Source organism: Chiloscyllium punctatum, chromosome 17 (assembly GCF_047496795.1).
Source record: "Chiloscyllium punctatum isolate Juve2018m chromosome 17, sChiPun1.3, whole genome shotgun sequence".
NCBI classification, from domain to species: Eukaryota; Metazoa; Chordata; class Chondrichthyes; order Orectolobiformes; family Hemiscylliidae; genus Chiloscyllium; species Chiloscyllium punctatum.
This window is the reverse complement of record NC_092755.1, coordinates 13,932,548-13,959,045: the sequence shown is the minus strand read 5'-3', so window position 1 is coordinate 13,959,045 and position 26,498 is coordinate 13,932,548. Positions and strand designations below refer to the sequence as shown.

Genomic DNA, 26,498 nt, shown 5'->3' with positions numbered 1-26,498 from the left:
CCAGTTATAGGTGTTAATATTCTGGATGAAGTTCAAGTACACCAGCATCTTGTCAGTGACTCTGTATTGAGTCTTGTTAATGTCACCAACACAGGTGAGTTCCTTTTGAAAGGCAGTCCCTGTATCCCTTGCCCACCAGGAAATAGTGTAAGTGTCCTTACCTCTGGACGAGGAGGATCAGGCTCAGAGTTGAGTAACAGCATCTTTGAAGAGGCTGATTAGTAAACCTGCCCAAGCCACCAGGCCATACTGTCTCCCAGCTGTCCCTGCCTGAGCCTCCAAACAGAACCTTCCTGTAGTTTCTCTCCTGTCAAACTCTCCCATTACTCAGTTTGTCCAGGACCCCCCTCCTGCTGCTGCACTGATCCTGTCCCTCACTGACCTGTCCATCCCCCAGTGTTCTCCACATTCATTCACTATTCACAATCCCATTGTCCCTGTCCTCCAGCCCCGCCCCCTCCCGTCGATAGAGACGGCTCCGTGGTTCGCATTGCTGCCTCACAGCACCAGGTACCCGGGTTCGATTCCAGCCACGGGCAACTGTCTGTGTGGAGTTTGCACATTCTCCCCGTGTCTGAGCGGGTTTCCTCCGGGTGCTCTGGTTTCCTCCCACAGTCCAAAGATGTGCAGGGCAGGTGAATTGGCCATTCTAAATTGCCAATGTATTAGTTACATTAGTTAGGGGGAATGGGTCTGTGTAAGTTACTGTTTGGAGGGTCAGTACGGACTTGTTTGGCCGAAGGGCCTGTTTCCATACTGTAGGGATCCTGATATATTGGGCAGCAACTGCTGTCAATCACCCGGACTCCTGTATGATCGGGAGCACGTGCTGTAGGAGGGGGGACCAGTGCACGGGCGCAGTGCTGGCCAATTGTGGGACTATGTGCAGTATAGGTCAGTGCCTGGGAAGGAGGCTGTGGGTGTGAAGGATTAATCTCTCATTAGCAGCTTCATCCCTCTGGGAGCAGGACCCAGGGGAATGGCCCTTCTCTTGCTACCCTGACATGTGATCAGACTATCAGTGGGGCAGCGTTTTTCAGAAAGTTATCAGAACTCTCCTGTGAATATTCAGGGTTGTTATGGAAAGGGACAAGGATGGGCCTGCAATTAGAATTCTAATTTGGCTCATTTTAGTCAGATGGGTCTTGGCCAGAGTGTGCAGGAAGCAGTGTATGCAGGATGGTTCTCATCAGGAGCTAGGAAACTGAATTCGAAGAGAGTGTGTGAGAACTGGGTGTGGAGGAAAGGTGTGGGGAGATTGGTTTGGATTTCAGTTCACAGAAGAGAGAAATTGTGAGACTGAGGTTTAACGATTTGGTGGAACAAGGAAACTACAGTTTAATACTGCAATTGTCTTATGAATTTCCATCCTGTATTAACAGTGGTAACTTATGTGCTCTGTTGTATGGTACTGAAAGGGTGGATTTGCGGATGAGAAATTCAAATTGAATTTCATGTTCAGATCTGATGGTTACTTGATCCGTGCCGATCTGAATATCATTGGCCTTTTCATCTGGAAGGAAAGGTGTGTATTCTGTCCGTGGGCAAATATTTCAAATCTCAATGTGACTGCAAAAGTACTGAGACACAGCCAAGTCCGTGTCAGCGTGGTGAGTGTGGAGAGAGATTTCATTTGTTTTTGAAAGTCTGAAAAATCATGGCACATTTCCCAGGAACAATTAAGCCACAACTTTGCTTTGTAGAAGGACAAGTCTTTAATTAACCAGGCAACCAGAAAGACACAAGGATACCTGCACCATGGGGAACACTATGAAAACGGGATTGTTGTAAAGGGGTTCATTCTCGATCATGGATTGTAATCCATTGGCATTGTCCCGTCGGTTCCAGCCCCGCGGAGAAACACTGGGAATATGAGGAATGTAATGTAGGTTTCAGTTATTAAACCGTAAAAAGTGCAGAACAATTTACAAGGATGTTGCCAGGTCTCAGGGGTCTGAGTTATAGGGAGAGGTTGGACAAGTGAGGATTTTATGTTTAGAGCAGAGGAAACTGAGGGGGTTCTTTTCTAGAAGTGTATAAGACCATGAGAGGCATGGATAAGGTGAATGCACTCAGTCTTTTTCCCAGGAACTCGAGGATTGGACGGCTTGATTGGATCAGTTTAAGGTTAGAGGAGAAAGAATAAAAGGGAAGCTGAGGGGCAACTGTTTTACACAGAGGGTGGTATGTATATAGAAGGAGCTGCCAGTGGAAGTGGTTCAGGCAGGAACACTCACAACAGGTAAAAGACATTTGGACAAATACATGGATCGGAAAGGGTCAGAAGCAAATGGGCCAAGTGCAGGGAAATGGGGTTAGCGTGGATGGACATTCTGGTCGGCATGGGCCAGTTTGGGCCAAAAGGCCTGTCTCTGCTGTCAGACTCTATGACTCTAAGTGCATTTGCTATTTCTCCTACTAACTCTGTTGGTATCCTGGGATGTATTCCATCAGGGCAATGAGACTTGTCTACCTTTATCTCCATTAACTTGCCCACCTCTAACTCTTTCACGATAATGGTTATTATCTAGGTCCTCACCTTCCTTAGTCTCCTTATCAATTACTGCCATACTCTTCGTATCCTCCACTGTGAAGACTGACTGCTGTGTGCTCATATTCCTGAACCCTGCAGGATAGGAATAAATCGGCACAGAACTCTGAGAGGTCTTCTTTGAGTCTTTATTGATGAGACATGGCAGTTACCTGGATAGTGTACATGCAGAACACCTCCCGGAAGCATCAGGTAACTCCCCGCCTGTCCGATGTGCCGCTCCCACTCTTATACCTTTATGGTTTGGAACTTTGAATAGAGACTGTCTCTCAGTATTATCTCCATGGCAACGCTAGTTAGAAAGTCTAATTCAGTTCAGCACTTTGTAGTTAAACCACACACCCCACCCCACGCCCCCGTGGCTCCCTCAAGTATGTGACAGGCACTTCAGTTTCAGTGGGGTATCTATCAGGATTCTGATATGGAGGAGCCGGTGCTGGGGTGGACAAAGTTTAAAAACCACACATCACCAGGTTATAGTCCAACAGGATTATTTGGAAGTACAAGATTTTGGAGTGTGCTGTGATTTTTTAACTTGCTCAGGATTATCTCTATGGTAACAGTTAAGTGCTTCAACAATTAGAGGCCATATGTTCCCCAAACAATATGTTCCCCTCTAGCAGTATAAACTGTTATTCCAGCCCTGGGGATAGCTATTAATCAGTTTTCTCCCCCAATCCCATCTCGCTTTCTGTTGATCTTTAAAGTTTTTCTAATCTCCTTGGTCTTCGCCAATTTGTATGCATTCTATTTCAGTTTGATAGACTCCCTTATTTCCTGAGCCACCCACGGCAGATTATTCCTTTTCCTACAGTCCTTCCTTTTCCCTGATATATACTTTTGCTGAGCACTTCAAAAAATTTCTTTGATATTCCCGCACTGTCCGTCAACTTTCCCACCAAAAAGTCTTTGTTTCAAGTCTACATTAGCCAACTCCTGCCTCATGCTATTGTAGTCTCCTTTTGTTTAAGCACTGGATCTTTGGATTGGATTTAATCTTCCAACTTTCCATCTTTGTTCTAAGGTCAACCAGACTTATCAGAATTCTTTTATCAGATTACGAGGGTAGACAATGTTTCCTGGTGTTTTGGTTTTCATGGTCAGTGACCTTGGCTTTGTAATAAAGTACAGGATGGATATTTACAACAGCATACTCTGGACACTGCGAATGTACGACGCAATCTAAAACCATAAATCACTGTCTCCCCTCAGTTTAAAATTGCAAAATCATTATCTCCTTCACGCTTCCTCACGATCTAAGATTGGAAAGCTAATCCACCTGACTATCTGTCATTTTCCAAGAATCTCCTTTGGTGAAGGTGGTGATTTTTGGATTCAGCTTTCCAGTTATTACCGCCTCTCCGAGGACACCCTGCTTTATCCTCAATCATAGAATAGCCTTTAACCTCAATCATAGAATAGAATCCCAACAGTGTGGCAGGAGAGGTGTGGCCCATCAAACCCCACCAACCATCCAAAGAGTATCCCACCTGGAGCACCCCATCCTTGTAACACTGCATTTCCCATGGCTGATCCACTGAGTCTGCACAATCATGGAGACTGTGGACAAGTCCACACCAACCCGCCGAAGCGCAACCTACCCATACCCCTACATTTACCCCTTACCTAACACTACGGGCACACACAGAAACACAAAAGGCAGCATGTGTACCTGAGTTGAATGAATCTGGACTTAGGAAAATGTGACAACAATCACAACTAGTTAGAATTACAGAATCCCTTAGGTGCACAAAGAGACTATTCGGTCCATCGAGTCTGCAATGACCTGCTGTCCCACCCTACCTCCATAACCCCACGTTTAGCATGGCTAACCCAACACACCTTACCTACACACTACAGGCCATGTTAGCACGGCCAATCCATCAAACTGGCATATCTGTGGGAGGGTCCCATATTATGTCTAAGTGCTCAGGATTGTGGATGAAGGCTCACAAATACTTGAGTCTGACGCAAATCATACATTTTTTTTTAAAATAAAATCTGGGGGAAATTGCAGCCAGACAAATTTCCAATTATCTCATGAAGAGAATTCAAAACTCGTGCCCCTGACCCAGGGTGCGCAGTGAAGTCACAGAGATCTGGGAACCATCAGAAATGTAACAGGTTGTGAGCAAGGTGGGGGTGAGACAAGGACAAAAAGACAGTCTGTCACACGGGGGAAGGCAGGAGAGATTAAATTGCAGAAATGGTAGTCCCTCAAGGCCATGGGGAATGGAGTTAGGGCTGGGAAAGAAACCAGGAAACAAGGTCAAAGAAATACATTGAAAAAACAGATTATAACAACATAGAGGGCAGAGTACACAGTCTGAAATTGTTGCTCTCATTGGTGAGTACAGAACACTGTAAAGCCTGGGTCATTCTATTACAGCAGGATAGGTCAAGTGGCCTCGATTTGTGCTGTAACTTTCTGATAAATTTATTCAGACATTTGGAATTCAGGTCGGATGATGTTCATAAATTCTCAAATTGGACTGGACTTTAATATTCTGGAGAAATGTTAAATCAATCACAATGATCCCATTCTGCAGACTTTAGTCCGCATCCCTGCATGTTCCAGCATCTCAGTTACATCAATGTCCTTTTATTCTAATGTGTTGCTGGTTACTGCCTCTGCCACCCCATCAATGAGTTCCTGCTCCCCACCATCTCCGAGTGAAATGAATTCTCCCCTCCCCTTCTTTCTGGGAATTAGTTTCAATCTAAATCCTCCAGTTTCTGACCTCTCAGTTAATGAATAGCTCCTTCCTATCCACTCGATCTGGATTCCTCAGCATTTTATCACTTCAATTAAATCTCAGCTCATCCTCCTTGGAAATCATCCACAGCCTATCCAACCTTTCTTCAGAGCAGAAATTTCCCAATTGTAGAAACATTCTGATCAATCTCCTCTGTATCCTCTCTGGTGTGATCACATCAACCCTGGAATAAAGGGATCAGAAATGTGTGCAGTACTTTAACCGCAGTCAAACGAGTGTTCCTGACATTTCCCATGTCACCTCTGTGTTCTTGTGGTTGTCACTCACACAAGAAGTGTCCTGGTTTTCCCACATGGAACTGGATGTGCACTCCATGGGGCTGGGATACCCTACCATGTGTTTATTTGTTCACTAATCCTAAATTAACTTCAGATTAAAACAAGATTATCAGCTACCCACCAGTCAACTTCTTCCATTATACTCAAGTCACCTTACTTTTTAAAATCTCTTTAAAATTATTACTATCTAAACACAACAGGCTTTAAGTTGCTGATCAAGTATTCAGATGTCTCCACTGTTACAGTCACTTGAAGATTATCTTTACATTCAGCTACATTTGGTGAATTGAACACTGATTGTAAATATATGAACATCAAACGGACTTGAGTTTTATGATAATTAATCCAGTCTGACATTCTTGTTGGTTAATATCTTGAAGAGAACTGTCCTCAGAACTCCAGCTGTGCTCTGACTTCATTCACAACTGGATGTGGCCGGACTGCAGATCTTAGATCTGTTCTGTTGTTTCCTGGATTGCTTCACTCTGTCTATCACTTGCTGCTTATGCTGTTAGGCATACAAGTAGTCCTCTTTGGGAACTTCATCAGGTTAACACCTCATTTTTAGGTATTCATGCTGATGTTACTGACATGCCCTCCTGAATTCTCTCAGTTGAATGAGGATTGATAGTCTGGTTTGATAGTAAGAGGTAAGTTGGGGGATATGCTTGGCCGTGATTCTGTAAGTTTTGTTGGAGTACAATTCGACTGCTGCTGTTGGAAGGAAAGAGCTAAACTCACTGTTGGCCCCATATACTACATGCAGTTTCATGAACACTGATACGCCAAGACATGAAATATGCGCAACACTGTACAATGATGCAGGATCACAACTGCAGTAAGGGGAGTTTAAGATCCAACTTGACATAGGAGTAGGGAAAGAAGCAGCTGATCAGATTGTCTCACTCATAATCATAAAGAGACTCTGAGATTATTGTACTGTTGGAGGTGAGGGCGGAGGAAATTGGGGAGAAGGAGAGTTCTTCTGCAAAAACTGAGAGTTGTGAGATAGAATTGATTGCCATGGATTTAACAGAAAGCTAATTGAAACTGGTTTTATCCCCAAAAGATAACAAGACTGATGATGCTTCTAATCATCATCAGAAACAAACCCCAGAATACATGGTTCGGAGATGGATGTCAACAGCCAATCAACATCCAACTCCTGCAATCATTGAGCAAACGTATGTGTGATTACCCAGTTCTGATGAACCAGACAATCACTGTTCACTCTGTGCAGTTGGACAGCGATGTGGGGAAGTATTGGCTGAGTGGTATTGTCGTGAGACAGTTACTCTAAAACCCCAGATAGTGTTCTGGAGACCTGGGTTCAAAGCCTGCTGCAGCAGATGGGGATTTGAATTCAATAAAAAAAACGTATGAATTCAGAGTCTAATGATGACCATTAATCGATTGTCAGAAAAACCCATCTGTTTCAGTAATGCCCTTTCAGGAAGGAAGCTGCCATCCTTACCTGGTCTGGCCTACATTGTGACCTCAGACCCACAGCAATGTGGTTGACTCTTACCTGCCCTCTGGGCAATTAGGGATGGGCAGTAAATGCTGCCGGGCCAGCGACACCCTCATCCTGTGAATGAATAAAGGAAAATAAAAATCTGTACCCAGTGTGAATCTGTGCATGTTCAACAATGTTGTGAACATTTCCAAAGCTAAGATCTCTATGTGCACAACTTTATGAGCTGCCAAAATCATTGTTCGTTACTTGGCGTGAAAAAGAGAAAAAAAATCCTTCAACTGTGGCTATCAGTAAATTGACTGGTGTCTCAGCAGGATGGATGCCTGAGTGAATCCCATCTCCCCCCCCCCCCCCCCCCCCAACACACAGCAGGTGAACAGCTCTCCAGTCTGACTGGTTTGGCCAGTTTCCAGGTGGGATGGGTAACGAATTCCCTTCTGGCATTCCCCACATTTCCAGAGTCGATCCCTAGTGTGGCTGCACTGGTGTTTTGCCATTTCAGATGAATGCTGGCAGACTGTTACACACACCATTCGCCTGCCCCCCCACCCCCACCAAAGAACCCAGTATAAAACAGTAAACGTTATCTCCTGCTGTGGAGGGACAGCCTGTATCAGTCTGAGTAGGAACACTGAGCAGATTTACCGAAATGACAACTTAATCGGTGACCAGAGCAAGTTAAGCAAGTCCAAATAAAATGCATTATAGCACAGAAAGAGGCCCATCAAATCCAAGCTGGCTCTCTGTAGCAGAATCCAATATTCTCATTCCCCCTACGTACCCCAAACTCTGCAAGTTTATTTCCCTCAGAACTGATCTAATTGTTTTTATCAATCATTGATCTTCTCTCCTTGCACCACCATAATAGGCAACATGTTCTGCATATTTCCAGCCAATACAGTCAGCAGAAACACTTGCTCATCTCCCGCTGTCTCAAAACCTTACATCTGACCTTAACTCTTGTGCCATCACCTATCGAATGCAGATATTTTTGTCTGCTATGTCTAGGTCTGTTATAATCTTATACAGCTCTATCAAAAATATATCCAACTTCTTCACTTCAAAGAAAATCGCAATTTCTTCAAATCAATCCAGTGACTGCATTTTCTTCATCAGTGAACCACTCCAGTAAGTCTGTACATCACAGTCTGAAAATCACTCATATCCTTCATTGTTGATGCCGATTTTGTTCCTCAAATCCAGACGATGCAAGTTTTCTGCACAACAGCAGTAGATTTATTATCGGACAGCCGGCGAGAGTTTCAAAGTGTCTCTAAAGTAGCTGAGTGTCTACTTGGAGAGACTCTTCTTCACAAATCTCTGCCTTACCCACAGAGACAGTATATTTAATAGGAATTAGACAAAGGCATATCAGTGCAGAACAGGCCCTTCGGCCCTCAATATTGCGCCGACCTGTGGAATTTTCTCAACTCGTCCCCCTGCACTACCCCAAAATCATCCATGAGCTTATCTAAGGATTGTTTAAAACTCCCTAATGTGGCTGAGTTGATTACCTTAGCTGGTAGGGCATTCCACACACTTACCACACTCTCTGTGTAAAGAGTTTGCCTCTGACATCTGTCTTAAATCTATCACCCCTCAATTTGTAATTGTGCCCTCTTGTGCAAGCTGTCGTCAATATCCTAAGAAAAAGACTATCACTGTCTACCATATCTAATCCTCTGATCATCTTGTATGTCTCTATCAAATCCCCCCCTTAGCCGCCTTCTTTCCAATGAGAACAGATCCAAGTCTCTCAGCCGTTCCTCATAAGAACTTCCCTCCACACCAGGCATGATCCTGATAAATCTCCTCTGCACCTTTTCCAATGCTTCCACATCCTTTTTGTAATGGGGCGACCAGAACTGTACACAATATTAAAACTGTGGCCACACCAGCATTTTGTATAGTTGCAGCATGATATTGCGGTTCCAGAACTCAATCCCTCTCCCAATTAAACCTAACATGCCGTATGCCGCCTTAACAGCACGATCCACCTTGGTGGCAACTTTCAGGGATCTATGTACATGGACTCCAACATCCCTCTGCACACCCACACTACCAAGAATCTTTCCATTGACCCAGTACAGTTCCTGTTATTCTTCTCAAAGTGCATCACCTCACATTTAGCTGCATTGAACTCCACTTGCACCTCTCAGCCCAATTCTGCAGTTTATCTAAATCCCCCTGCAACCTGTAACATTCTTCCAAACTGTTTACTACTCCACAGACTTTAGTGTCATCTGCAAATTTACTAATCCATCCACCTATGCCTGCGTCTAAGTCATTTATAAAAATGACAAACAGCAGTGGTCCCAAAACAGATCCTTGTGGAACACCACAAGTAACTGGGCTCCAGACTGAATATTTTCCATCAACCACCACTCGCTGCCTTCTTTCAGAAAGCCAGTTTCTAATCCAAACTGCTAAATCACCCTCAACTCCATGCCTCTGCATTTTCTCCATCAGCCTACCACGTGGAACCTTATCAAAGGCTTTACTGAAGTCCATGTATACCACATCAACTGCCCTAGTCTAATCTAAATGCTTGGTCACCTTCTCAAAAAACTCAATGAGGTTTGTGAGACACGACCTGCCCTTGACGAAACCATGTTGACTATCTGAAATCAAATTGTTGCTTGTTAGATGATTCTAACTGTTATCTCTTATAATCCTTTCCAAAATCTTTCCTACAATGGAAATAAGGCTCACTGGTCTATAATTACCTGGGTCATCTCTGCTGCCCTTCTTGAACAAGGGCACAACATTTGCAATCCTCCAGTCCTCGGGTACTAAACCCATCGACAATTATGACTCAAATATCAAAGCCAAAGGCTCTGCTATCTCCTCCCTAGCTTCCCAGAGAATCCACGGAAAAACCCCATTCGGCCTGGGAACTTGTCTACTTTCACTCCTTCTAGAATTGATAACACCTGTGCGTAACTAACTTCAATCCTTTCTAGTCTAATATCTCGCACCTCATTTTTGTCCTCTACAATATTCTCCTTTTCCTGTGTAAACACCGATGAGAAATATTCATTTAGCAATTCTCCGATCTCTGCAGGGTCCACACTCAACTTCCCACTTCTGTCTTTGATTAGCCTTAGTCCTACCATAATCACCCTTTTATTCTTCACAGGCCTATAGAAAATTTCAAGGTTATCCTTTATTCTGTTTGCAAAAGACTGCTCGTGTCCTCCCTTTGCTTTTCTTAACTCTCTCTTTAAATCCTTCCTAGCTGATCTGTAACTCTCTATTGCTTCATCTGTACCATTTTGCCTTATCAACACATAAGCCTCTTTCTTCTTAACAAGAGATACAATTTCTGAAGTAAACCATGGTTTACAAACTCTGTCTGTGCCAGTTGGGTCACCCCACAGCCATTGACTTTCCAAAGACACAATCCAAGATTTTCTAACCTCTCCCAATCCAGGCAACATCCTGGTAAACCTGTTTCCACCTTCCCAAAAGCCTTCACATTCTTCCTGTAATGTGGTGATCAAAACGGCACACAATACCCCAAAGGTGGCCTGATTATAGTTTTATATTCACTCCCCTGACAGAAGAAGGCAAGCCTGCCATTCACCTCCTTCACCACTTTCAGGGATCATTCAGCTTGCAACTGAAGATCCCTCTGTATATCAGGGCTGCTCAGGACCCTTCCGTTTATTGTATACATTCCTCTTGCTTTGTGTCTTCCAAAATGCATCACCTCACACTTGTCTGAATTAAAATATATCTGCAATTTCTCCACAAAACTTTCTGACTCATCTCTTTCTTGCTGTATCCTTTGACATCATTCTTCACGATTCACAACTTCAACAGTTTGTGCCATCTACAAACTTGCTAATTAAAACGTTTACATTTTCAAACTTTTCATTTATATACATTACAAGCAACAGATGTCCCAGTTCTGATCCTTGTGGAACAGCACTAGCCATAGACCTCCAGCCAGCAACATGCCCCTGCACAACTGTTGCTGGGAGAAATATCAAAGTGGAGCCTTGAGTTCTGTGTTGAGCAGCATGACCAACGTTTATTCAGAGCTCCTTACTAATACAGGATGGGAGAGGTCCCTCTCTGTCTCCCCCAGGTAAGTCCAGCATTTTGATGTGCTTACTTCATATGTTCCAGTAATATTTTCCCCCTGACCTGAACTCAGGGTTTGGAATGTCAGCTCGGATATTTCCATGTTTCCTTTCCCAGTCTCTGATTCTCTCAGCTCATGCAGCTGCTTTGCCAGTTCTTTCACAAATGGTTTAACCCTATCCTTGTCATTGCACATCTCCAGCCCTCCCACTACCATACCCTGTGGCATCTGCATAGTCCATCCAGTCACTAATTCAAAGGGGGACAGTCCCGTCGCTTTGCTGGGGTTGTCCTCCATTTCATTAGGCTGCTGGATAGTACTGTAACCTATCGCTGTCCTGTCTCTGAGAGAGCCTTAGTCAGACTAGCTTTCAGTGTCTGCGTCATTCCTTCGACTGTCCCAGAGCTCTGGGGGTAGTATGGTGATGGGATTTCTGTTCAGTACCAAACAGGGCACATAGCTCTTTAGCTATGTTCCCTGTAACATTTGTCCCTTGGTCAGAATCTGCAGGGGAATGCTTCCACCCACTGAGTAAACCTATTTATTAAAGCCCAGCAGGACATCCTTCCCTGGGATTGGGATGGGTGTGTGTGTAAAATCCATCTGTAGTTGCTCCCATGGACCCCTGGGTCCCTGCTGCTGCCTCCATTTTATTGCTTTCCCTGGCTCACACTGTGAACAGACTACACACCTTCGACAAAACCTTGCTGTATTTCTCCCTGTTCCAGGCAAGGATTGTAGTGGATCATCTGATATTGCATTTTATCCTCCCCAGTATGGGCCAGCCCATGATATGTTTTTAATAATGTTTGTCTTATACAGTGTAGTGGCACTGCTGGATCATCCAGACTCTGTTGTGTCCTATTACTGCCCCACGCTTTTCCCATTCCTGTTTCTCCTGTTGTGGGACCGTTTCTGGGAATATCTGTAAACCTTCCTCTCTCACTTCTGTAGCTACGGCCATTGCCATCTCCTCAAATGTCTGCCCTGTTTCAGTCAGTATTTCACATATAAGATTATTAAAGGATTGGACACTCTGGAGGCAGGAAGCATGTTTCCGCTGATGGGTGAGTCCTGAACCAGAGGACACAGTTTAAAAATAAGGGGTAGGCCACTTAGAACAGAGTTGGGGAGAAACTTCTTCACCCAGAGATTGGTGGGTGTATGGAATGCTCTGCCCCAGAAGGCTGTGGAGGCCAAGTCTCTGGATGCTTTCAAGAAAGAATTGGATAGAGTTATTAAGGATAGTGGAATCAAGGGTTATAGGGATAAGGCAGGAGCAGGATACTGATTAAGGATGATCAGCCATCATCATAATGAATGGTGGTGCTGTCTCGAAGGGCAGAAGGGCCTACTCCTGCACCTATTGCCTATTGTCTATTCACCTGCCTTACCCACAAACTTACTGCCCCATTGGTGTGGGGTTTCTACTTCCCTGTGAGCTCTAATCTTCATTATTGCTGCTTCACTGGGAAAGTTAGCTGCTTCCACTAACTCTCTGACCTCTCCTTCATGCTCTACATGCCCCAGACAGGGTGATATACCCTTACCGAGCACAGGCCAACACATGGTCATGAACTATACCAAAGGCATGCTGTCTGTCTGTGTATATGCTGACTGCCTGACCCCTGGCTAATGTCCGCGCTTCTGTCAGGGTTCGTGATGGTTCTGCCATTTCTGGGTAATTCTCCAAAACAGTCCTCCAATAATTAAACAATCCTAAAGTTTGCCTTATCCCCTTCATGGTGTGGGGGTGAATAGTTTTGAAATCGTGGTCTTTCGTTCCACTGGGATTGTCCCCCTCCCTTCCTGATTTGATCTTCCTGATGTGATGTCCCAGGTACATCTCTCCCGACCTTCCCACTCTCTGTGGGTTAATTTTAAGCCAGGCCTGCCTGACCTGACCCAATACTCTGTGTAATATCCGGATATGTTCTTTCTCTCCAACTGAGGTAATGAGGTGTTGGTAAGATTAAATCGATGCACTCCATCAGCCATATATCGGTGGGATATACTAGAATATTATGAGGTCCCTGAGGGAACTGGATCCAGGTCTACTGCTTTCCTCAGACAGTAAATACTAGCTTATTCTGACCGTTCTAGGTCCACAGGAACCCATTCACGATATCAGGGGCTGAGACTGTATCCTGTTGCAATTTTAATCCATGAAGTAAAGTGGTGTGGTTCACTACTGTAGGATACTCTTTAGTGGCGGATTTACTGAGGGAGGTATAATCAATACTGAGGTGGGATGAGCCGTTTGGCTTCTGTGAGTTAGTCTGGGATACTGTTGGTCTGAGTATTCCCTGCTTCTCTCAATCTGTTACTGTCACAATTATTGCCTCCTCAGCCCCAGCTTTAATGGGATCCTGTTTGTGTGGGGAGTGAGAGGGCCCTCGATCTTTACAGGATCTACAGATAATAACCCACATTCCTGTTTAAGTTACCCGCCATGCTGTTTGGGTCCTAGCTATAACTCCCCAGATTCTCTGACTGTTCCAGTCTCCCTGCAAGGTAACTACTCTGGAGATGTCGCCTCTCCTTTGCTTCCTGTCCCGGGCCTGGCCAGGTTGTTCCCATATTAGAGTTTGTGCCTCTACATCAATAGTTGCTCTGAACTGTTCTAAAATGGCATCTCCCAGAATGGTCCCTTCCTCAGTTTCACACCCCCATATCTGAATATATTTTGCCATATCCATGATCTGCATTGGGACAGATTTACTTCATCCAGCTTCCTTGATTCCCTCTCCAACTGCTCTCATTTTAGTAATTGAGGCGTGAGGGGAAAATCTGTGTCGGTAACTGATATAGATGCTCCTTTTATTAATATTTGTTCTGCTGGTTCCCAAACACAGCGTCAATGAATATTCATGTTCCTACGTGAACACAGGCACACACACAATGTGAACATCTATCTCCCTCTCTCTGCCTACGTTCCTTGTCTATGTGCCCTTTCCTGCTTCCCTTGTAACATTGTGGGTCGAGTTACCCTCCCTGTACTGCAGCTATTCCCCTGTGTTTCTGAGTTTGCCTCAGCTCCCATGGCCCAATTCAGAATGTGGTTAGAATGATCTCCCACTGGGAGTCCCATGTTTATGATTACAGTTAAATGGGGTCCCATGTCATCTTTTAAATACATCAAACCTATTTTATCATCACAGGTTGGGGTTTGGTAATCCCCACGTGCTCCTTACACACCTCAGGCTTCCTCTCTGTATGATCCTCGATAATACCCTTGGGTCCCTGAGTCACCAAGGTTATTCTAGCCTATTCAGTCTGTCCCCTCCCCAGTGTGTCCCTGCAATATCTGTAAATGCCTGGAGGCACTCATCGGCTGTGATTGGGGGGGTCGGCTCACACCCTCACCCTCTCATTGCAGAGACAGGTTCTGCTGTACACGTCCGGGCATCTTGGCCTAAAAGATTTTGGCCTAACACCATCTTCGGTGAGACTGTACCTCAACTAATTCATCCATATTCTCCCAATAAGGCCCATTACTACCATTTCTCTATCAGGCTGGGTGTTCATTCACCAACATCTATCGTACAGCCAGGTAAACGGTTCAGTTTGGTTTCTGTCAGTTCCCTTTCTTGCCCCCCTCCTGTCTGTTCAAGTTTGAGCTTTGATGCTCAGCGGTGCCATAGACACGGCCTTCTGGGCCTTACAGGGTGGTGGGTCATCCCACCCATTGCCGTCCCTCTGTCCATACGTGGGTGCTTTGTCATCTAACCCGTTCCAGTCAGTGTCACCATCCTCACTGCCTTCTGAGGAGAGCGGGGCACCCGGTATCTCCCCCCACTGTAACTACCACCTGGGCCTTTGGCTTTAAGGCCTCACGTCTGAGAGCCACCACCTTCACTTGTTCCTGTTTCCCATAATAATGTAACACATCCTGTCATTCCTGGAATAAAACAGAGCAAAATGTGAATTTGGTTTGACTTGAAACATTAATAATTTGACATTCACTTTACATATCTTTAAAGGTGAAAATTCTACTGTGATTATTTAAGTGAATTTAAAGTGATCATACAGTGAAAATAACCCTCATAATCAAGGATAATGAATGAACTGAATAATATGTGATTATTTGTACAAGTTCTTGCATTGAAAATTCAATTTTATTTAATGCTTGTCACCCATTACACCATGGGCATTGTTATTAAGGAATAAAGTAATGGAAGGATATCAGAGAAAATAAATAGACTTTAATTTTAGCTTCACTGCAATAATGGACCAAAACAAGATTTGGAAATATGGGTAAACTACATAACAAAGTTTCCAGTGTCATTTTTGACATGAAAATTATTTTAGTTTGCAAGCTGTTTTGCACGAAGAATAATTGGAAATGAATTGTGTTTATGAATTGACCATTTAAAATATATTTTGAAGAGAATAATCAGATTTTTTTTGAGGAAATTAGGAAAGGAAATATATATGTATCCATTGGTATTAATAGTTTTAAAATGTTTAGAAGTTGACTGGGATTATTTGATTGAGAGAGGCTGCATGATTATAAAGACTAATTCACCTTTTTCATTGCATTGTTGGTTTCACTAGAATCTGTTGTGGTCTAAGCTCTTGTTGTGTGCAATGGACTCGCAGGTTAATTAAGCTATTAGTGAGAGTCCCTGATCAGGTTTCCTTTGTCTGTATGACAGTCTGTAAGTGCGCAACACACCTGCTTTTCTGAGGGGAAACAGAGATTCTTTTCAAAGGAAATAAGTGGCAGTTCTCACTGAGAATGTTTTCTACCACACACCATAAGCAGGGAAGGGTTTTTCTGAAGAATTTCATTGTCTATCTATAAACTGATGGTAACTGTGTTTGTCAGTTTGTGGAGGATTCAGCCCCTTTGTTCTGAGCTGTTTTTATACAAGCAGTTGGTTCATTCTGTCTTTGCCAAGAATGTTGTTTACTTTCCTCTTTTACTGTGATTCTGCAGGTTAGAATATTCTGAGAGTCAATAATGTTGAATAACTGAACATTAAATTATTTTGACTCTAACAGAGCAGTGGCTTTGTTTTCAGCTCATTATTCACTTTCCATTTCCTGTTGTGATGAATGTTAAAGAAACAGGCTCTGAGCAATGTTTCCATTCACTTGTGTTGGAGTCACTGACAGCCACGTGGTCAGTCAGTTTCAGGCTGATGGATCAGTTTCTCTGTCCTATTAGATGGTGGTCACTTGCTCAGTTTCCGATGGCTCACCTGAGCGTCAGTCCATCAGCTGCTGAAACCCTGCATCCAGCATTTGTTCCCTCTCACTGTGACTAATCCAATACAGTCCCAGCTTGTCTCCCACATTCACCTCCACATCCTCATGATCACCTCAGATTCTACTGTCTGTGTCCTTACAGCAAGTTGTGTAAGACACCTACTTCAGTTTTAACCTGATCGATATTATGTTCAGGAAGATCATTTTAAAATGTGGTTCACTGCTTTTAAACCTGTCCGTGCCTTCACCCTGTCCTCCCAGCGTAGTTCCACCCCTCCCTGAGGTATCTGCATTTATCCAATTCCAGCTGTGTCAGTGTTTCTTCTTTTATTCTCCTCCCTGTTGGTGGCTTTAGTTTCTGCTGCCTTGAACCTAAACTTGGTCATTCTCTTCCCCAATTCCCTTCAATTCTCCTCCATTCTATCAGCTCTCCTTAATTTCTACCTGTTTGATCAAGGATTTGGTTTCCACCCTTATCGTTGCCGAACTGTTAATCCAGAGACCCAGGTAATATTCTGTGGACCCTGATTCAAATCCCATCACAGTAGATGTGGAATTTGATTTCAGTGCAAATCTAGAATTATAAGCCTTTTGATGAAATTATTCTCAATTGTGGGGCTGTATCTGCAAAAGTCTTTAAACTTTCCTTACTCACTTCTGCAGTTACTGCCACTGCCTCTTCCCCAAATGTCTGCCCTGTTTCAGTCAGTATTTCACTCGTCTTACCCACATACTTACTGCCCCGTTGGTGTGGGGTTTCTACTACCCTGTGAGCTCTAATCTTCATTATTGCTGCTTCACTGGGAAAGTTAGCTGCTTCCACTAACTCTCTGACCTGTCCTTCATGCTCTACATGCCCCAGACAGGGTGATATACCCTTACCGAGCACAGGCCAACACATGGTCATGAACAATACCAAAGGCATGCTGACTGTACATGTGTACATGTTGACTCCCTGACCCCTGGCTAATGTCCGTGCTTCTGTCAGGGCTTGTGATGGTTCTGCCAATTCTGGAGAATTCTCCACAAAATTCCCACAGTAATTAAACAATCCTAAAGTTTGCCTTACCCCCTTCACGGTGTGGGGGTGAATAGTTTTGAAATCATGGTCTATTGTTCTGCTGGGATTGTCCCCTCTCCCTTCCTGATTTGATCTCCCTGATGTGATGTCCCAGGTACATCTCTCCCGACCTTCCCACTCTCTGTGGGTTAATTTTAAGCCCGGCCTGCCTGACCTGACCCTGTATTCTGTTTAATATCTGGATATGTTCTTTCACACCAACTGAGGTGATGAGGTGTTGGTAAGGTCAATGTGACTAACTCCATCAGCCATATATCGGTGGGATATAGTGGAATATTGTGGGATCCCTGAGGTAACTGGATCCAGATGTACTGCTTTCCTCAGCCAGTAAACGCCAGCTTATTCTGAGATTCCAGGTGCACAGGTATGGACCAGAACCCATTCACAATATCAAGGGCTGAGACTATATCCTTTTGCGATTTCAATCCATTAAATACAGTGGTGTGGTTCGCTAATGTCGGATACTCTTTAGTGGTGGATTTACTGAGGGAGGTATACTCAATAATGAGGTGGGATGAGCCGTCCGGCTTCTGTGAGTTATTCTGGGATAGTGTCGGTCTGACTATTCACTGCTTCTGTCGATCTGTTACTGTCACAATTACTGCCTCCTGGCCCCAGCTTTGATGGGATTCTGTTTGTGTGGGGAGTGAGAGGGCCCTCGATCTTTACAGGATCTACAGGTAATAAACCGCATTCCTGGTTGTGTTACCCACACTGCTGTTTGGGTCCTAGCTATACCTCCCCAGATTCCCTGACTGTTCCAGTCTCTCTGCAAGGTAACTACTCTGGAGATGTCGCCTCTCCTTTGATTCCTGTCCCGGGCCTGACCAGGTTGTTCCCATATTACAGTTTGTGTCTCTGCATCAATAGTTGGTCCTAACTGTTCGAAACTGACAACTCCCAGAATGGTCCCTTCCTCATCTTCCCACCCCCATATCTGAATATATTTTGCCATATCCGTCATCTGCGTCAGGAGAGGTTCATTTCATCCACCTTCCTCAATTCCCTCTCCAACTGCTCTCATTTTAGTAATTGAGAGGTGAGGGGCAAATCCGTGTCGGTAACTGATATAGATGCTCCTGTATTAATATTTGTTCTGCTGGTTCCCAAACACAGCGTCAATGAATATTCATGTTCCATAAGTGAACAGATGCACACACACAATGTGAACATCTATCTCCTTCTCTCTGCCTACGTTCCTTGGCTATGTGCCCTTTCCTGCTTCCCTTGTAACATTGTGGGTCTGGTTACCCTCTGTGTACTGCAGCTGTTCCCCTGTGTTTCTGAGTTTGCCTCAGCTCCCATGGCCCAATTCAGAATGTGATTAGAATGATCTCCCACTGGGTGTCCCATGTTTATAATTACAGTTAAATGGGGTCCCAGTTTAAAAACAACAAACTGATATCATCATCACAGAATGGGGTTTAGTAATCCCCCGTGGTCCTTACACACCTCAGGCTTCCTCTCTGTGTGATCCTCAATATTAACCTTGGGTCCCTGAGTCACCAAGGTTATTTTAGCCCATAAAGCCTGTCCCCTCCCCAGTGTTTTACTGTAATATCTGTAAATGCCTGGAGACACTGGTCGGCTGTGCACTGGGGGGAACCGGCTCACACCCCCATATTCTCATTGCAGGGACAGGTTCTGATGTACACGTCAGGGTATCTTGGCCTGAGAGATTTTGGCCTAACACCATCATCGGTGAGACTGTACCTCAACTAATTCATCCATATTCTCCCAATAAGGCCCATTACTGCCATTTCTCTATCAGGCTGGGTGTTAACACACCAACATCTGTCATTCAGCAGGTGAACTGTTCATGTTTGGTTTCTGTCAGTTCCCTTTGTTGCTCCCTACTGTCTGTCCAAGTTGACCTTTGATGCCCAGTGGTGCCATGGACCTGGCCTTCTGGGCATTACAGGGTGATGGGTGATCGCACCCATTGCCGTCCCTCTGTCCATACATGGGCACTTCACCATCTAACCCGTTCCAGTCAGTGTCACCATCCTCACTGCCTTCTGAGGACAGCGGGGCACTGGGTACCTTCCCCCCCCCCCCCCCACCCCTCTACCCCCCCTCCCCCACTGTAACTACCACCTGGCCCTTTGGCTTTAAGGCCTCACGTCTGAGAGCCACCACCTTCACTTGTTCCTGTTTCCCATAATAATGTAACACATCCTGTCATTCCTGGAATAAAACAGAACAAAATGTGAATTTGGTTTTACTTAAAATAAGAATAGTTTGACATTCACTCGACATATCTATAGAGGTGAGAATTGTACTGTGATTATTTAAGTGAATTTAATGTGATCATATAGTGAAAATAAACCTGATAATCAACGACAATGAATGAACTCAATAATATGTGATTATTTGTTCCAGTTCTTGCATTGAAAATTGAATTTTATTTTAATGCTTCTCCCCCATTACACCAAAAGCATTCTTATTAGGGAATATCAAAGAAAATAAATAGACTTTAATTTTAGCTTCACTGCAATAATTGACCAAAACAAGATTTGGAAATATGGGTAAACTACATAACAAAATTTCCAGTGTCATTATTGACATGAAAATTATTTTAGTTTGCAAGTTGTTTTGCACTAAGAATAATTGGAAATGAATTGTGATGATGAATTGACCATTTAAAATATATTTTAAAGAGAATAGTCAGATATATATTTTTGGAGGAAATTAGGAAAGTAAATAAATATGTATACATTGGTATTAATAGTTTTAAAATGTTTGGAAGTTGACTGGGATTATTTGATTAAGAGAGGCTGCATGATTACAAAGACGAATTCACCTTTTTCATTGCATTGTTGGTTTCACTAGAATCTGTTGTGGTCTAAGCTCTTGGTGTGTGCAATGGACTGTCATTAATAGCTTAATTAACCTGCGAGTCCCTGATCAGGTTTCCTTTGTCTGTAATTCAATCTGTAAGTGCGCGACACACCTGCTTTTCTGAGGGAAAACAGAGATTCCTTTCAAAGGAAGTAAGTGGCAGTTCTCACTGGGAATGGTGTCTACCACACACCATCAGCAGGGAAGGGTTTTTCTGATGAATTCCAATCTCTATCTATAAATCTGATGGTACCTGTGTTTATCAGTTTGTGGAGGATTCAGCCCCTTTGTTCTGAGCTGTTTTTATACAAGCAGTTGGTTCATTCGATCTTTGCCAAGAATATTGTTTACTTTCCCCTTTTACTGTGATTCTGCAGGTTAGAATATTCTGAGAGTCAATAATGTTGAATAACTGAACATTAAATGATTTTGACTCTAACAGAGCAGTGGCTTTGTTTTCAGCTCATTATTCACTTTCCATTTCCTGGTTGTGTTGAATGTTACAGAAACAGGCTCTGAGCAATGTTTCCATTCACTTGTGTTGGAGTCACTGACAGCCACGTGGTCAGTCAGTTTCAGGCTGATGGATCAGTTTCTCTGTCCTATTAGATGGTGGTCACTTGCTCAGTTTCCGATGGCTCACCTGAGCGTCAGTCCATCAGTTGCTGAAACCCTCCATCCAGCATTTGTTCCCTCTCACAGTGACTAATCCAATCCAGTCCCAGCTTGTCTCCCACATTCACCTCCACATCCTCATGATCACCTCAGATTCTACTGTCTGTGTTCTTGCAGCAAGTTGTGTAAGACACCTACTTCAGTTTTAACCTGATCTGTATTATGTTCAGAAAGATCATTTCAAAATGTGGTTCACTGCTTCTTCAGGACTTGGTGAAGAAGGGCTTATACCCGAAACGTCGATTCACCTGGTCCTTTGATGCTGCCTGACCTGTGCTTTTCCAGCAACACATTTTCAGTTGTAATTGTCGTAACCAGTTAATTACAAGTTACTGACAAAATATTTTAAGAGAAGCTGCTATTGATGGTGGAAATGCTGCTGGTTGGTATAAAAGAGGGCTAGGGTGAATACTGTACTCAGTTTTGATGAGAAAGTTGAGCAATGTAAGATTCTTTTATCTTTGTTAATAAGAAGAGGCAGAGATTGTAGCTAGGACATCCACAATCATCCACCCTCACCACCACTGATGTTCAGTCGCAGCAGTGCCAATCAAGCGGGCTGCTTTATTCCGGATGGTATCAACTTTCTTGAGTGTTGTTGGGGCTGCACTCATCCAGGCAAGTGGGGAGTATTCCATCACACTCCTGACTTGTGCCTGGTAGCGTTTGGACAAGATTTCAGAAGCCAGGAGTTGAATTACTCTTGTACCCACTATATTTATGTGGTGAGACCAATTCAGTTCCTGATCAATGATTATCCCCAGGATAATGTTGCTAGTGGGTGTTCATTCATGGTAACACCATCGAGTGTCAAGGGATGGTGGTTCGGTTATGTCTTATATGTGATAGCCTGCATTTGTGTGGCATGTATGTTACTTGCCACCTGTAAGCCCAAGCCTGGATATTGTCCAGATCTTGTTGTACTTGGACTTGGACTGCTTCAGTACCTGAGAAGTAAATTATTTATTAACACTAAATAGTCACGAGATTATGCAAATTCCTTTTTCTATCAAATGTCATGGACTGTATCTTGTGGTCACTCTCATATTCACTTTCATTATCTTTCTATTTTCTTCTTAATTCAGACACAAATGTTTGAACATCGATAGTATAAAGTTACATAAATTAAAATCACGTCACATGTTTCTACAAGTAAACTAATTGAATGAAATACATTACTTCTGTATTGTCTGCATTTTGACAAAAAAGAATTCTCTTCAATAACTATTGAATGGCTCATTTATTGTCCTCAATCCATCAATCTAGGTATTATATTTCAGTCTTCAGTTTACCGACCTTAATGTACGTCTAATCAACATCAGAGCAAAGTGTTTTTAAAATATTGAGTCAATTTATTTGTTCAGAATACAACATTTATTAGGAATTCACTATCCTTATAATAATTGTTGAATAATTTGTTTGTCTTTCTAACGTGTATCGTCAGATCCATATATTTTTTAATCCATATTTTAATTTAATCCATTGCAACAATGCTATTGTTTTCAGGTCAACTATCCCACAATGGAACCAATCATTTTGCATGCAACACGCTTTGTAAACTGACTTTTGCTCATTTGAACAATCACAGTAATCTCTGCTTTATGAATTCAGAAAACTGTAACGACTTTTCACTGCAATAATTCCTGTTCATGTCTGCACATTGCACAGTCATGTAGCAAAATTAAATTTCTCCTTCTTACAAGTGTATTGATAGATTTTCGAAAATCTAAGTGTTGCTAATATCTAATTATTGTTAGTTCAGTAGGGGGTATAAATGTTCAGTAGGGGGTATAAATGTGTAATAATGGCTCAGTACAAGAAGTAATGTGAAGATATTGCAATGTACAAACTCACAATGATTGTGAATATCAATTTTTATTTTAACCATGGAAACACAGTTGAATTGATTAAATTATATTTCATTTCAATGCTCACATTCATTGTATTTCTAATCACAATAAGAGCAAACTATTTCATGTGTCAAAATTATTTAAAATTCATGTCACTTTTTTATGGACACAAAATAGAATTAACACCCGTTTGTTCTTTCCTTTACCAATCACAGTGAAGTTTGAATTGTAGAATGCTAGACTGATACAGCATGGAAACAGACCATTCAGCCTAACTTGGCATTCCGGCCAGGTTTCCTAAACTAAACTAGTCCCATTTCACTGTGTTTGTCCCATACCTCTTTGGACGTTTTCTATCCAATAAACTGTCCAAAAGTCTTTTAGATGTTGTAATTGTATCAGCCACTGCCCTTCCTCTCACAGCTCATCCCAATATGTGAAACACACTGTGTGGAAAAGTTGCCCCTCAGACCCCTTTTAAACCTTTCCCCCTCACCTTAAATATTATTTACACCGTAGAATCTTTAAGACTGCAAAGTTATTAAACGTTGAGAGGTATTTAGAAGCAGCGTAATAACATTCATACTTTAATCAGTGATGTGAAGCAAATAAATTCAAGATGTTGTGATCATTATAATGAACAACAGTTACAAGTTGAGACAATGTTGGTTGAAAAGCAATTCAGTCGACACTTAGATACTTTCTAATCAACTCTGAGGTGTTTTGACACATCTCTGTTGAAGGTGGGAATTGAACCCATGGCTCCTGGTCTACTAGTACACACATTACCAGAGCCCTCCATAATATTCCCACGCAGGAATGGCAGGACTATAATCACATACTTACTGTGTTTATTCACAGGGAAAACTGCTCTGATATTTATAGTTATAATTGGACTAGGATTGTATTAGACAGTTCCAGTGTGTAATGGACCGATAAAAAGAATTAGTAATTTCTAATAATGATGGAACAAAGCAACAATGGTCTTAAATAAACATAAATCTCATGATAATCAAGTAAGTCAATTTGTTTGAAGCAGTTATTCATCTGCATAAATTAAAATTAACCTGCTTTTTAATGCACATGAATTGGAAATAAAGCATTAGTCATTCAATGTGACTACTCAGCGAAAAACAACTTCCCTCATTTTCAAAAAAATGTGATTTCTAAGAATTCAAGATTTATTGTAAAAGCATAGAACAAACATTTGTTAATTCTGGTTTATTTACACAAGGAACATGTGAAATTTAAATAATGCTAAACATGAAAAATACTTAGCTCTTATTGTAATAATCAGAAATGTAGCAATGTTAGAATTGAAGTGAAATACAATCAATACAAGAATGTAAACAAAACTGTGGATGCTGGAAATCACAAACAAACTCAGTAATTGCTGGAAAATAACTCAGCAGGTCTGGCAGCATCTGTGGAGAGTGTTGGGCCCAGTGACCTTTCTTCAGACTGCACTCTTTCTTACAACCAATTCAATCCAGCTAAGATTCCACACTTAAAATTATTTTTGCTAAGATTAAGAGATTGTAGAGTGCAATATTGTTTGTATCAGTTGATGTACTGAGACATAGTTCCACATATACAGCTGGAGATATTGGATTTCAACAATGATTACCGGTTAGATTTTGGTAATAATTAGTTTTAAAATGGCTGATAACAAATTTAAGAATGATGAGAAAACCCTAATTGCGATGTAATTGTGCAATATGTTGAAAAAAAATGAAATATTTATGTGAAAAATAGTTAGCAATTTCTTAATTGATAAGACTGATTAATGATCCTTCCATTAATACGAGAATTCAAATGAAAGAGAATGAGAGAGTTAGAATGAGTGTTGGGTGAGAGAACTTTGGTTGATTGCAGGTGTGTTGACCTGAAAAGAATGTCAATATTTCATTATGATACTGTCTCTAATAAGTAATGGATTGAACGAAAATGTAAATCTCAGGATGGTGTGATAATTGAAATGACAATTAAATAATATTTAATATGAGAACGCAACACTTAAAATGATACAATATTTTCAAAGCAGTTTGTACTGGATATTCGTTAAGATCAATAAACTCAGAATTAAAATATTGGTTAATTTTTTTTAAAAATCACACTTTAGAAGATTATTCATCAGAATTATTCTGTCATTGAAAAAACCTCATTTCTTCAAGAATTCTGCATTTCCCTCATTTTCTGTCTTTTTTCCACAGGGATCTGTACTGGAACCCTTCTGTTTGCGATGCAATTATATAGAAGTGACATGGATTAAAATCTAATTGGGTGAGTTAATAAGTTTGCAGATGATATAACGTTCAGTGCAGTTGGGGACAATGTAGAGTGTTGTCAAATAATGCAGCAGGAAAAAGATAAATTGCAGATATGGGCAGAGTAATTAAAGGTGAAGTTTAATCCATACAAGTGTGAGGTGTTTCACTTTGGAAGCTCAAATGTTATTTAAAAGTAGATAGTTAATGGCAGGACCCTGACAGCTTTATTATTCAAAGGGATCTTGGCGTTCAAGACCATGGCTCCCTGAAAGTGACCATGCAAGTAATTAGGTGGTTAGGAAAGCAAATGGCATGCTTGCCTTTATTGGTCAGGGAACTGGTTACAAGAGTCAGGAAGTCATGTTGTAACACTTTAACACTTTGGTTAAGGCATACTTAAAGTATTGTATTCACTTTTGTTCGCCATGTTCCAGGAAGGGTATGGAGGCTTTGGAGAGGGTACAGAGGGCGTTTACCAGGATGCTGCCTGGATTTGGAGAGGCGAGAAAAACTCAGATTGCTTTTTTGTGAAGTGGCAGAGACTGGGAGAAGACTTGATGGAAGTCTGTACAATCATTAGATACGTAGATAGGGTTGACGGTCAGAAAGTTTTTCCCAGAGTTGACGCGTCAAAAACTATGTGACATGTGTTTAAGGTCAGGAGGGAAAGTTCAAGGGGAATGTAAGGGGCAATTTGTTTTGTACACAGGGAGTGATTGGTGTCTGGAATGAACTTCCAGGGTTGGTGATGGAAGCTCTTTAATGTTTATTTCAATAATTTGGAAGGATATGGACCAAGTGTAGGCAGAAGGGATGAGTTTCTTTTACATTATGTTCAGCACAACATTATGGGCCAAATGGCCCATTCCTGTGCTGTACAGATCTTTGAGAGAAAGCTAATGTCTATCTCATATGACATTTAATCTAATCAATATTTAGCCACTGGTGTCAGAAATAAGAAGGAAATAAGTAGATAACGAACTTGACTATAATCTAAAAATATAGTCAATTAAATTTACAGAGGTAATTTTTTGATATTTGTTCTGAATTATCAGATTAGCAACTTTGATGGAGATGTGTTTAAAGTGTTTGCAGTTATTGATGTTCTGACCCAACATTACCCATGTTAAACTGAAGATTGGACCAGAAACCTGTTAGAAAACTTGAAAATATTCAGTAAGGTGAGATGCACATCATAATTTCTTACTGCCTATACTACAATAACAAAATCTTTCAGGTCTACACCAAAAAGCATTGATTTGCAGCCAATGCTCATTATAAATATCTGAATGCTACTTGTTTCAACAATCAAAGTAATTTCAGCCTCATCGATGAAGAGATATCTTAGACATTTCACTAATAATTACTGTTTATGTTGACACATTGCTCGTTCA

The 26,498-nt window shown here is 42.1% G+C and overlaps 1 long non-coding RNA gene across 1 annotated transcript in view; it reads left to right on the top strand.

Moving 5' to 3' along the window:
- Nucleotides 1-26,498, top strand: part of LOC140487744 (uncharacterized) — a 40,992-nt gene that overhangs the window by 12,447 nt on the left and 2,047 nt on the right. Inside the window, exons 4-5 of the long non-coding RNA XR_011962922.1 lie at nucleotides 25,048-25,117; nucleotides 26,200-26,285. This is a non-coding gene — a long non-coding RNA (uncharacterized lncRNA). The remainder of the gene's footprint in view (nucleotides 1-25,047; nucleotides 25,118-26,199; nucleotides 26,286-26,498) is intronic.